The following is a 14,092-nucleotide window of genomic DNA, read 5'->3' as shown; positions in this document are numbered from 1 at the left end:
GTACTATCATTGAGAAAAGTAGCTACTTAGATTATTCTACCCAACTTAAAGATGAAGGAAAATCGAGTTAACTAAATCAACCTTATTCCGAAAGGCTGTAGTGAAATAAACACAAGCACCACTTAAATACATTGAACTAATTATTATAAATCTGTTTTTAAAATACAGTAAAATGTTAAACTCTTCAAAACGATAAAGAGAAAAACAATAATTTATTAGTAAGTATTTGAGTAAGATTGTATTAACCGATGTTAAAAATTGAGGATAAATGGAACCCTGAGATTGAAACGTAGAGGTGGAGGAGTTAGTAAGTCAAAGTTTTGTATATTTTCATCAGAAATAGAGCCAGAATGTTCCACTTCAGTATTAATTCAGGAAATTAGAAAAATGAAGGATAAAAGAATAGTTTTGGAAAGTGTTAAAATTAAGAGCAAGATAAATATGCTCAAAACATTGAAGAAGAAAAATATATCTACAAATACATAGCAAAAGATAGAAAGCCAGGAACATGTAAAACACAAAAAGGTATTTTGGATAAATAAAAGAAATTTCTAAGATTATAAATAAATTTTGTATTGCCCTGTGTTGATAAATTTGAAAATCTGGATGAACTTGACTATTCTCTAGAAAAATACACAATATCAAAATTATCTCAAGAAATCTGCAATAGAAAATCATTATAGCCTTTTATAAAATTATGGAAGAATTCTTTGTTAAAACGACATCAAGTGCAGGTGTTTTACAGATGAATTGTTTTAACATTTCAAGGAGGAAATATTTAAAGCTATTCCATCCTTGGAAAAAACATCCTTATTTATTTTCTACAGTTAGCATGTACCCAGTACCAAAAAATTGACAAAGTAAGAAAGAATAAAAGAGATTAAAAAAATCTTAAAGAATTATGAATAAATCAATACTAATTGTATATTGCAGAAACATTAATTCATAACCAAGTAGTCTGGCATGCATTCTAGAAATATAGTTGACACTTCAACAACACAGGTTTGAACCACACGGGTTTTTTTCAATAAATAAATGTGTTTCCTCTTCCTTATGGTTTTCTTAACATTTTCTTTAGCTTACTTTATTGTAAGAATACAGTCTATAATACATAAAAAATATGTGTTAATCGACTTTATATTTTCAGTAAGAGCTTCTGGTCAGCAGTAGGCTTTTAAGTTTTTAGTGAACCAAAGTTAGACAGATTTTCAGCTGCACAGGGTGTTTGGTGCCTTTAACCTCATTGTTCAAGGGCCGATTGTACAAAGTTGGCTTTCTGGTAAGAAAATTTTATTTTATTTGTAGAGCAAAGGAGGAAAACCATACACTCATCTTTATTATATTGCCTAAAAATTTTGCATTCCTGATTAAACATTACAGTATATTTAAAGGAATATAAAATCAAATTTCTCTGAAACACTAGAGATCTACCTATTAAGGTTAGGAATAAAATTAGGAAGTCCACTAGTTACTCTTATATAATACACTTGGGTATTTAAGGAAGCATAACTTTGGGAAAGGAGGAAAAAAATGATCATTTGCAGATGGTTTGATTACTTGGAAAACTGTAGGATTCTTATGAAACTTCAGCAAGATGTCCAGTTATAAAATAAACATAAAAAGCAAAACTTTTCAATATTCTATGACATGAATAAACTTAATAATTTATATAATAAACTTTTATAAAATAGTAATCACACATAATAAATATTCAGCACCTAAACAAAGGACTGTCAAACTTTGCTTTGAGATATCGAAAGAGACTTAATGGAGACATGACACCGTGTTCCTGGGTTCAGAGACTTGATTTTATTGGGATATCAAATATCCCCAAAATACTTTTTACATTTCAGCTACAATTAATTTTAACCAGTATTCCAAAAGAATTCTTTTTCGAACTTGGAAAAATCATTCTAAAGCTCATATGGAAAAATAAACAGCCAAGATTAGAGAATTAAAAAAAAAAATAACCATAATTGGTATTTGTTGAGTGTTTTAAGCACCAGACACTAAGTTTTTACATGTATTATTTTTTAATCCTTGTAAGAACTTTGAGATGGGTCTTATAATTGTTGCCATTTTACAGGTTGGAAAAGAAAAGGCTTAGGGAGACCTAAGTGACTAAACTAAGCCACTGTTGTTTCTGTGGCTCAAATTTAATCTGCTATGTGATAGATAATGAAAGTGAACTTGGAATACTAGACTTTTACCCATATTTAGTTGTGGCTCAACTCCTTGAATTTTCCTTCTCTCTTCCAACCTCCAAATCTATTAGAGTAAGAGGAGAAATCTTTTTAGAATAAGAAAAATAGAAAATTTTTGTTTCTAGCAGTGTGATGTACTAAACTTACCTTCCAAGTGCAGTACAACTAAGAATGTTGGCGACACACACAAGCAGTAGCAAAGTAAAATAATTCCTTGGAGGCCAGAAATGACAATGAAACATAAAATTAAAATGGTAATTGAGGACTGGAGCCCAGTGTTTTCCCTCAGGTTCCTGCCAATTCCCAGTGGCTCCGAGCCAGGGTAGGCATATGGGGGAGAAGGCAAAGACTAGGAACAATCAAGATGGTAGATTGTCATAAGGTCAGGATCCCTGAACGGCAACAAGTGTGGTAAAATTAGGGAAAATCCCTGCTATACAAGAGAGAAAATGGGAAAGTTTGTCAACTTTGACTCTGAGTAGGGAGGAAATTTCCCCTGGTCCTAACTACCAGTCACATTTACATGACATGGGACTTGAATTCACACAATGTTGATGGCCAGAACAGTTAAGAAGGGAATCTGGTTGAAAGCAGCCCCAGACTGGTTACCCTCAAGTGCTTGGTAGAACCATCCCAGACCTTAGAAGCTTCCTCAGATAAGATACCAAGGAACATGAGCTCACAGTCACACACACACACACACACACACACACACACACACACACACACACACACGGCTCTAAGCCACTGCAGTTGAGAGCAGAAATTATAAACAAAAGTCACAATTGAGAGATCATAATACAATAGGTGTTCAATAGGTGTAAAGAAACAGGTAATTAGAAATATGAAGAAAAAGAGTAACCAAATTGACTAGAAAAGTTTGAAAAATTAGAAATTCAATGGATAAAATTAAAAAGAAAATTGGTCATAGAAATTACACAGAATGCCCATAGAGAAATGAAGAGAAGAAGAATCTAAAAGATTATATTACATAAAGGATAAAGCATAAAGAGGTCTAATACACATGTAAATGAGTTCCAGGAGGGAACAAGACATAATATTTGAAAAAATAATGGCTGAAAATAAATTCCTAAGAACTGATGAAAAATATGAACTTTAAGAAGCCAATGAATTAAAAAGAAGATGAAATCTATATCTTAGCACGAATTTTAGAAAAACCACTAAAGATTAAAAACAGGTCATTTAAAACTAATAAAACTGGAAAGAGACCCTACAAATGAAGGCAAGAAAAAGCATCGAAAATGGGACAAATATACAAAGTAAGACAGTAGAAACGAATCCAAATATATCAGTAATCACGATCAATGTAAATGGATTAAAATCAGTTACAAGCAATGATTATTAGACTGGATTAAAAACAAAATTTAGCTATAAATTGTTTTCAAAAGCCATTCTGAAAACAGGAACACAGAGTGAAAAGAAAACAATGGGAGAAAAAAGATAGACAAAACCTACCCAAAAGAAGGATGGTAAATCTTATTTTTAAAATCAGACATAGAACATCTTTTGATAAAAATTTCAGTTTGCTAGGAAAATATCATAACTTTATACATATATGCTTGTAATATATACAGGAAAACTTTTTAAAAACTCAGTAAAACAAATCCATTATAGTGGGAGATTTTAATGCATCCCTTTCAATATGCAATAAGTCATGTCACAAAAATTAAGCATATAGATTACTTGAACAAGACAATAAGCTTAATTTAATAGCAATATATAGACCATTGACTAAACAACTGGATAATGTACACTCTTTACATGCACATACAACATTTCCAAAAACCATATACTAGGCCATAAATCAAGTTTTAATAAGTTTCAACAAAACATTAAAAAGAGCACATTTTCTGACTGCAGTGCAACATATATTTAAAGCATTTAAAATATTCTTTTATTTAACCGAAGGGTCAAACACAAAATCAAATACTTATATGCTATTTTCAAAACCTTCCATTACTAATTTTTTAAAAGAAATGCGGGATTGAAGTATTAGAAAAGAAAGGCTAGAAATATGTGAGCCAAACATCTAAAGAAGAGAGAACAACAACCAAGTAAATATAAAGTGGAAAGAAGGAATATTAAAAAGATTAAAAAAAAAGTAACAAAACAAATAATATATAAAACAGGTTTAATACTGAAAGGTGGTGCTTTGAAAGACTCCAACAAATAAATGTTTAAGATTGATCAATAGAAAAAGAGACAACACAAAGTAGCAAAGTAGTAGGAATGAAAGAGTTCATAACTACAAAGTCCATGGCCAACTTAAATTTGTTCCATTGAGGAATGCAACAAAGTACAGTTGACCCTTGAACAATAGAGATTTGAACTGCGTGGGTCCACTTATATGAGGATTTTTTTCAGTAAATACTGTAAATGTATTTTCTCATGATTTTCATAATCTTTTCTCTAGCTTCATCTTAAGAATACCATAGATTATATAAATAACGCAAACTATGTATTAATCGACTGTTTCTGTTATTGGTAAGGCTTTTGGTCAATAGTAGGCTATTTGTAAAGTTTTGGGGGAGTCAAAAGTTATACATGGATTTCCAACTGCATAGGAATGTTCGGCCCCAGAAAGGGGCAAGGCGAGAGCAGCTGCCTGGCAACGGGTCTCCCTGGGCAATCTGTGGATTGGGTAGAGCAGGCCAATCTCACTGAGCCAATGCAGCTTCAGAACTAGTCATGTCCCTGGAGGGTTCAGCACCGGTAAGCTGGCACCTGTCTGCAGACTGCTCTGTAGAGGGGCCGACTAAGGCACAATGGCTGCTGCCCCTCCCGCCCTCACTCCAGCATGTAATGTCGTCTTTTCCTGTATGACTCTTGAGCCTCCTGAGCCTCTGTCCCTCCTCTGGCGCCCATGGTGTGTGTCCATGGGTGAGTCTGTGTGTGGGCCCTTTATAGGTGTGGCATCTGGGATTTCAGTGTCCCATCTTGCCAACATGGCCAGAATCCCCACTGATTTTTACAGTCGAATTTTTTGGGAATTCCGCTTTCCTGGGCTGAGGAGCCCCTGAATGCGGCTAGGGCCCCCCTCTCCTTCAGGGGGGCTTCTGCAGCTGCGCTCTCCCTCCTGGTGCTCCACCACCACACACTGGTGCAGTCCAGCCCGTTTCACATCTTCGCTCCTCACACCGATTTTGATGTAGCTCCTTCGTTTTATCATCAGATGTATATTATGATCAGCTAGACTTCAGATGATTCTCCACATTGATTATTTAATAATTTGTTTGTAATTTTAATGCAGACTTGAGAGGAGGCGAATCCTGCTTTTACCTAGTCCACCATCTTGACCCCCTCAGCCTACTCCCTTATTCTTATATGGCTCTTTCTAATGAGTTAGATAGTTCTTGTAGAGTTCTTTCATTTTTTTTACTCTTGATTTTTCTCTTCTTCCACCTGTCATTACTAGATTTCTATCTTCTGTGTCACTAATTCTTTCTTCCATCTGGTCAGTTCTATTTCCTAAGCTTGTTTATTGTTTCTCTCTTTTATTGAGTTCTTCAGCTCCAGAATATCTGTTTCATTATTTTTAATTGTTTCAGTCTTTAATGAAATACTCCTTTTGTTCATTGCTTTTAGTTTTTAGTTCATTGAATTGCTTTTCTGAGTTTTCTTATATCTTGATGAATTTTTTTCAGAACTGCAATCTTGAATTTTCTGTTATTTAAATCACATCTCTGTGTCTTTAAGTTTATTTTCTGGAGATTTTAAATTATTTTTCTGAATTCTCTGTTATCTTGGTTGCTCATTGTGCTTGATGGATTATTTCTCTGGGAATTTGTGGAAATGAAAGCTGCCTGTTGAAGACTTTGACATTTCTCTGTTTAACAGGTTGATAACTAGAGATCTTTCTTTTGTTTTCCAGTAGATGCCGCTTAAGTACAAATTTTTATTTTCTCTTACCTGCACTGCTGGGGCTTCCTGGATCTCTGTGGGGTGGCATTGCCTTGGCTGTGGAAAACTGCCCTGTATTCCCTGGGGAAGTGGGCATCCTCTCTGTGACCAGGTCACTTAGGTCTCAGGGCATGACCCCATGGGAGAATGTGGTGGGCAATAGGGCTCTGGGCCTGTGAGATCTGGCATAGCGTGTAATAAATAACTAGATGCTACCAGCAGTGCTCTACTATCTGATGTGTCCCTGTGTCTCCACCTGGTTCTCCTGCAATGAGTAGGTGAGGGTGAGGCTGGATCATGCCTTTGTGGCTTAGCTTTTCTTTTTTAGTAATCGTGGCTGCCAGGTCTCAGCTGCTACACCTCTGTATCTCCACTATTGTCACTAGGTTTAGCCACAGTGTATGCCTGCTGCTCAAGGAGAAATATTTCTGCCTTTCCAGTGTGTTCTGGCCATCCAGGCAAGAATGTTGATTCTCCCCTTCTGTTCCTTTACAGCTGTCGCATGTGTGCGCTGTAACCCGGCATCTCTCCTGCTATCGAGTCTGCTGGGACAGTAGTGAGCTCCAGGCTGCATCCATGGCACCCATCTCTGTCCTTCTCCCCTCCCTCATCCCCTGTCACTCAGATATGTTTCAATGCAATGATCTCTGAGACATGTTCGTATACTGAGCAGGGAATTTTTTCTTGAATTATAGCTGTCCAACTTGTAACTTCAAAGGGAGAGTCCTGGAGGTCCTCTCACACCACCATGCTGCTTACATCCCTTCTCAGTGTATTCTTTCTGGTCTTTATTATTGCCAATGAAGGTTTATATTATTATACTGCATTTTTAGTTTCTTTAAAAATCTTCGTCGAACCCAATTTTCTTTTTGTCTAATCCTAGTTTTTCATCTTAATGACTCCTTTTTTTTATGAGTTTCTACTCTTGTTACTTTTGGTCTCTGCAGCAATTAATTTTCATGAATATTTTTGTTTTCTGAGTCTTCCCAGTGGTGTTCCATTTCCCATTCTAGATTTTCCGGATATTCACCCTGAAAAGAGAATGCTCTATCCAGATCTTGTGTATTCCACCAAGCATATTGGATACCTGGCCCTGATGCTTACGTAGAGCCCGTAAAGGTGTTGATCTAAGTCAGTGGTCTCCACATATGGGGTACATAAGTTGATCTTCTGGGATGCAGAAAGAAAATAGTAGAACTTCTGTTTTCGTTTTTATCTTTCATTTTTGTTTGAAGGTATTTTTGTACATGTATACAATTTAGAAATTACATATACATATTGGAAATATATTCTAACATTTTTTTCTTAATCACGAAAGTTTGGAAGCCACTGGTCTTGTTCTCTCGTAAAAGCATAGCTGGAAAGTGGGTTGGCAAACTCAGCTATTTTAGTCCCATTTCTCCTCAATTAGTAGTCATTAATCTAAATGCAATGATTTTTCAGTCTTGGATGCACATTATAATTACTCGGATGGGACTTTAAAGTGCTGATGCCTGGGTCTCACCCTCAGATGTCTGATTTGTCTGGGTATGTTCTAGATGTTGTAAAAGCTCCTTGGATAATTCTAAATGTGAAAACAGGCCTGAGATCTGCTGATAGTGCAGTCCGAGGGAAGGCTGAGATGAGGATAGTCTTATGCCTTGATCTATAACCTTTGCTAATTTCCATGGTGTAAATAAACAATTGTCTAAAAACCAAAGTCTATTCAAAACAAAGGAAAAGAAAAGAGAACATTCACCCCATAGCCTGTTTTAAGCTACCCACAGTAACATTAACTGGCATGCAAGATTTCTGAAAATCTAACAACCAGCTTTCATAAACTGGTAGGAGCCAAATCCAGCACACCAATGGATGAGAAGTGAAACAGAGAAGAGTGAGGCAGGATGGAGCTGCAGGGGCCGAGTGTAGAATCCTCTCCTCCTCTGCAGTGGCACTAGTATGAGAGAAACCACAAGTGTATGGTTGGTATTTGGTTCCTGTTTGTGCTCTGATCCAGCCATCTTTCTGCTTTCTCTTATTAATTTTAAATTTTTTTCAGTAATCTGTTTTTCTGGGTCAATAATTAGATCATCTAAAAATAATTTTGACTCTTCTTTGATATCAGATATACATACCTCTTACTTGCTTTATATTTTATTGTCTTAGCAATAGAGAACATCTTCAATTTGTTTCTAATTGTAAAAGAAATGTTTCCATTATTTTATGTTAAGTGTGTGTGTAAAGCATTTATTATACATATGTCAACATTTGTGTGTGTGTATGTATATATAGAGAGAGAGACAGACAGAGACAGAGGGACAGAGAGACAGAGACAGAGAGACGGTAATTAAAGTCACAGATAGTTTCAGAGCAGAGGTGAAAACTAAATCTGTTAAAATCCGTGGGAATGGGAAAGCAGGGACTATCTGGATGTGGGTTGTTATGCTATGTGATTCTTAAGGAGAAACACACATGGTAACGTGGATATGCTGGACAGCACTGCCCAGCAAAGTGTCTTCTGTGATGCATACACAGTGGAAATGTTTGAGTCCTTCGATGGTCAGACTGAGGCTGAGAGGTAGTCGGCTGAGGCTGCTGAGAGCTGACCAGTATCAGGAACTGTACTAACTGCAGGGTGGGTGAAGAAAAAAGAGAGGAACCCCCAGGACCAGACTTCTTTGAAAAACCCAGTGATAAGCCCACACTCAAGAAGTGATGCAGGTGGAAAGCAGCCCTACTCAGCTGTGTAGCAAGAAGGCTGGCCATGAATGGGACTTCTGATTTCCCAGAAGCTATGACCAGAGTTGGGAAGAGTAGGCTACAGACCATAGAGCTGAAGGTGAATTTATCTCCAGGCTATATAGGAAGTGGCTGCTGCTTCCCATTTAAGATAAGGAATAGCTCACTGGAACAACAGAAGGTCCAGGAAACAAAATGAAAACTATGAAACTTTTCAAGATTCTCCTATTTTTCTTACATGAATTAAATTCCATAATTGATGCTTACATAGTTTCTAATTAATGAACTGGTTCCATTAGAACCATATTGCACTCATACATTTCCTCCCTCCCATCCCCACTTGCCCAAAGTATATTAAGATAGTGATAAATGATTAAGGAATACTTAGTATGGAGAGGGGCTCAGGGCTTCATCCTCTGTGGAAGTGCCAGGAGATGTAAAGCCAAGGATGACAATTTCCAAACACATCCACATACTCAATATCATCTGTTCTCTCAATCACCCCATGAAGAAGACTCATAGGAATCCCCATTCTCCTGATGCAGAAAAAGAGGCTCAGAGAAGGAAGCCGTAAGGGGCAGACAGCTGACCCAGGGTCCCTTCTTCACTCCATGGTGTCTTGACATTCAGGCTCACCATTCACTGTGGCAAAGTGCAACAGGATTAAGACAAGGGCACAAAGAAATGTTCAAACCAGTTATCTATTGTGGTGGCAGGTACACTGTTAAATTATTTCCCCCGAACATTTTTCTACCATCAAGTAGATACAGGTAAGGCTGGTTATCTGCAGTTTCACCAACTGTAGGATTTCTTGTGCTTGGTGACTTCCGAGGCTGGCTGAGAGTTGATGAAAGGACTTTATTAGATTGTTTAAAAGGCTATCTGGGCTCCATCAGTGACAGAGATTGTGTGCAAGCTCTCTACACAGGGAAGCTCAGACAGTGACAGAGTCTGGTTTCCCATTGCTCGTTCTTTGTGGGGTTGAACTGTAGTCCAACTTTATCCAAGTCTGAATACGGGTAACAACCAGTTATTCAGAAAGGAAAAGAAGAGTTCCATGCAGGATAATATTCGGGAATCTTACAAAACACAATACTTTAGAATTATACAGGGAGGAAAAACTGTGTTAGTTGGCTGTCTTAAAAGATGATTCAGGAAGGCCTAAAGAAAAGCTCTTCCTAATTGTCCTGTTTTTGTTCTGTGGGAATGCTTGTCAGAGCACTCTGGCAACACGAGAAAAAACACAAACAAGCCTTGTTCAACTCATGTACCAGCTCACACCTCTACTTCTCAGCTTGCCACCTAAGATAGCCACTTATTTCTTAGAGACATGGAGCTAACTGATTCTCACCACCTAGGTTTCTGAGTGAGAGGCTCCTTGGGTCAGTAGAGACTCAAGGAGTTGCTTTTGTCCAGGTATGAAGCTGACAGCTTAAGTGGTGTCTGGAAAAGACCCAGCCCAGAATCTTGCTTCTAGAAGGGGCAGGTTGGCTGCAAAGTGCTTGATATGTAAAGGAGATAACTTGGGTTTTCATGGGGCTCCAGGTGGTGTGATCTTGAGCAATCACATTTCTGAGTTATAGTTTATTATCCAGAAAACAGGGTGTGGTGTGCAGTTGGAGAGGAGTTTGTGGTTGGAGGGCTTCTGGGGGATGGAGTTGTTCAATTTCATGACATGGGAGGTCGTTATACAGGCATTCACTTTATAATCATGTACTAAGCTATGCATTTATATGTTAGGCACTTTTGTGCATGTTTATTATATTCACATAAAAGGTTTTGTTTAAAGAAAATTAGAGTATTGATATTCCATAGGATTGTTGTGAACATTAAAGGCAAAGAAAGCACTTGGCAGGAAGTAAGCAGTGCTATGCAGGTGGCAACAATGCGTGAGACTGAGCTAGTCACTGTCACTGCTGTGGTTGGGCTTAGATATCACAGGACCACAGAATACCAGGGAGAATTATGTAAAATGTAGAGTTAGTGTCCTTCTGATGAAGATACGCAAGTCTCGAATTCTTTCCTGTGCCAGCAAAGGGTTTTAATTAAGGGTTGGGAATTCTCCAGAAGTGGAAGATCTTGGAAAGGTTTCATTGACCGAAGCCATATGCCTTATTTCTCTCTCTCTGTTCGAACTTTCCATCCATTGTGGACCCATATGCCATGTCATCACAGATAAAATCCCCTGAAACTCTTTTCTCTATCTTCCTCCTTATAATGTCATCTTCCTTAACCTTCTGATGTCCAAATGCCCTTCATTTTCCACTCTTCTTGGGCCTCCTCTTTCTCTCCTGCTATCTCTTTATAACCCCTTGATTCCCTATGTTACTGAAATTCTAAGCTGGCCTGGGAAGGGACTGAGAGGTGAGCATCTGCGAGAATGTCTGCACGGTAGATGGAATCGTGCACAGATATGCGAGTGCTGAAAGGGTGTGAGGTCAGGGTCCAAGGATGGTGCAACTGGGGCTTGGAAGAGCCTTCTCTTTCCTTAAACAGTACCATCAAGGTAAAACCCACTAGTGAATTCAGTAGTGGACCAGGGTTCCACACAATGGGGAACTGTGGACTGATCCATCAGCAGTTCCCAGCATGGAATCTGAGAACAGATCCAAGGGTGGGCGTTTTGAATCAAATAGGGAACTGACTGGAAAGCCAATTAGATCAGGAACTCAAAGTAGAGTGAAGCTCAGAACCAGGAGGTCCATGGGCCTCAGAAACAGTGGGAAAGACAGTGAACTCAGGGATTGTGGGGTACCACACCTGCTTCTCATTGCCCTTGAAGCCATCAGAAGTTCACTTCAGATTCTGTCATTGCCACCAAATCTGTTAAAAAACAAAATTCAACTGAATAAATTTAAAGTTCAAATTAGCATTATGCAACAATTCCTGAGTCGGCAACATCCCTTCTAGCAGATAGAAAGGAACTCCAAGGAGCAGTACAGAATGGAAGAGGCTTTCATAGGCAGAAGGGGGAAAAGACTGAAAAGGCAAAGTCACCTTTCTTTAGGGAACGGAAGGGGTCTATCAAATGGATCACCTCACCAGTGCTGACCAGGAAATTCCAGACTGACTGGTTAAGATTACATTCTTGGGAGAGGCTAAAATTGCAATTAGGATAGGTATTAAGTCTCAGTTTGATGACATTGGCTTAGCATAAGTGACTCCATTTTAGGCCTATTGTCTCTTTTTTTTTTTTTTTTTAACACTCCCTGGTAATAAGAAACCTCATGGAGGGGAGAGCAGTCCAGGGTATGACTAGCAGAGACTTAAGCTCCCACTACCTTTGTGTGCTGCATGATGTGTAGCAGCTACCATCCCGTAGGCAGGATGGATGGGCACAGGGAGGAAACCAGTCCCAGTAGCATTTCTGGAAGCCCACTAGCCGACTTCCACATAATTTCATCACCAGAGCAAGTCACATAGCAATCCTAACAGCAAGGCGATCTGGGATGCTGAGTCATTTTAATTGAGTAAATTGCTGCTCTCAAACTCAGAATTTTGTTAGGGAGGCAGGAGAGAAGAATGAGTATAGGCAAATAGGTAGTGTCAGCTGTGTTCACTAAAATACTCCTACTCAGAGCTGGTTATTCATCAGAAACCCATCTCAACCTAACCTTCAATTAAAAAAACAAGATGGGGAAAAATCCTGTATTGAATAGAATTAATCACCTTAACTCACAGCATTTTCCCCAAGAAAACAGGACAATTGTACATACGAAATTCAGTTAGACAATTGTTCAAACTTTCTGATGTGCAGAAATCACCTTTAATTATTAAATTGGTAGACAAAACACATCTAAATTTTAAAAAAACTGCTTGAGGAGCTATAAAGTTTTATTCTTTAATTCGTATGCAATTCTGATAATGAGCCCTAAAACCTGTTTGTTTAAAACATATGTAATATTTTTAAGAGCAATTTTTAATGATAACGTTAAGAAATGTATTTGGTTCACCAAAAACAATAAAACGTCCCTCAATGTGTCATTTGTTCAAACACAACTTCATCTTCAGGAGTCAAATACTGATGGAGTGAATAGGAAGAATGGTAGGAGGTTTGAGCTGTCTAATAGACTTCTTGGGAAGGAGATACTGAATTGTAAACTATAGCAGCTAAATTGTAATTCGGCATCTCAGCATCAATCTGCTGCAAAGATTTTTATTGGCTGTATTCCAGTTAGTTCCTTGGGAAGGAATATTGGTGTAGTTGTTCTCATTCTACAGACAGGGAAATTCCGGAAGCCTCCATTGACGGGGAGTAGGGAAGGAGCTGAAACACCTGGCCCTGGAGCAAAGGTTTTCCGGATGAGAGAGTTTGGCTTGGCAGGCACCCTTTCCACTCCTGCGCCTGCACTTAGGGTGGCATGCCTGGGTTCATAGATGCCTGGATTTTGAAAGAAAAGAATATGCCAAGTGGCTCTTCCCAGCAAGTTCTATCCTGGCAGGGCACAGGAGATGTCCTCTGGTACACACTCACCGAAAGGGGACCTGCTTGGACAGCAGTGGTATGTTTTCCTTGCTTCTCAGCCAAGACCATCACCTGGGATGAAACCAGCCTTGACTTTCTCATGTTTTTATTTTGCGTAGCTTTCTCACAGATTCCTAAGCAAAGGAGGCTTTGAAATACACCAGTCCTGCCATCAAAAAGCAAATGCAAAATAAAGTTCTCCTTTCTCTTTCTCTTCAGCAATGTTTTTCCCTCTACTTTGCTTTTTATCAGCCTTTTCAGAATAGAAACATTCAACATCTCGGAGGCTCATTTTCCTCACAAAGAATGTTCTGATTCAAGTCAAGTTATATATCAAGGGCTCCTTCTGCACCTCTCAGAATTAAATTGCTAGCTCACGTTACTTATGTTTTCTCAAGTTCCTTTCCACCTGTTACTTCCTTCAACTTCCATGACAAGGGAGACCAGACATCATGATCCCTGCTTGACAGGTAAAGAAAGTTAGGCCCAGAGATATGAGTGACTTGCAAGTTCACACAATTTAAAAGTAAAACTGGTTAATCAGTTAGGCTTCTGGCAGGAAACAAAAGGCACTCTTAAAGTGGGTGATTTATGAAGGAACTATTCACAAAAAAGAGAGGAACAGGGTCTAAGGAAACCAGGAAGGGCAGAGGAGGCAGCAGTTACCAGATCCTGGCTCCAGAGGGCGCTGTATAGAGGGCCAGCCTGATGGGGCTGTGACCTTGGATAGAGGGATCCCCTTGGTCTCAGGGACTCTGCAGGAGAGAGCTGGAGGAATACATGC

General features: G+C 38.6%; 1 protein-coding gene across 4 annotated transcripts in view; it reads left to right on the top strand.

The window, feature by feature from the left end:
- CCDC138 (coiled-coil domain containing 138) overlaps positions 1 to 14,092 on the top strand; it is a 165,210-nt gene that overhangs the window by 79,382 nt on the left and 71,736 nt on the right. The gene's annotated exons all lie outside the window — the stretch shown is intronic.

This window comes from Pteropus alecto, unplaced genomic scaffold (assembly GCF_000325575.1).
Source record: "Pteropus alecto unplaced genomic scaffold, ASM32557v1 scaffold55, whole genome shotgun sequence".
NCBI lineage: Eukaryota > Metazoa > Chordata > Mammalia > Chiroptera > Pteropodidae > Pteropus > Pteropus alecto.
The sequence above is the reverse complement of the archived record's forward strand: the minus strand, read 5'-3'. Positions and strand labels throughout refer to the sequence as shown.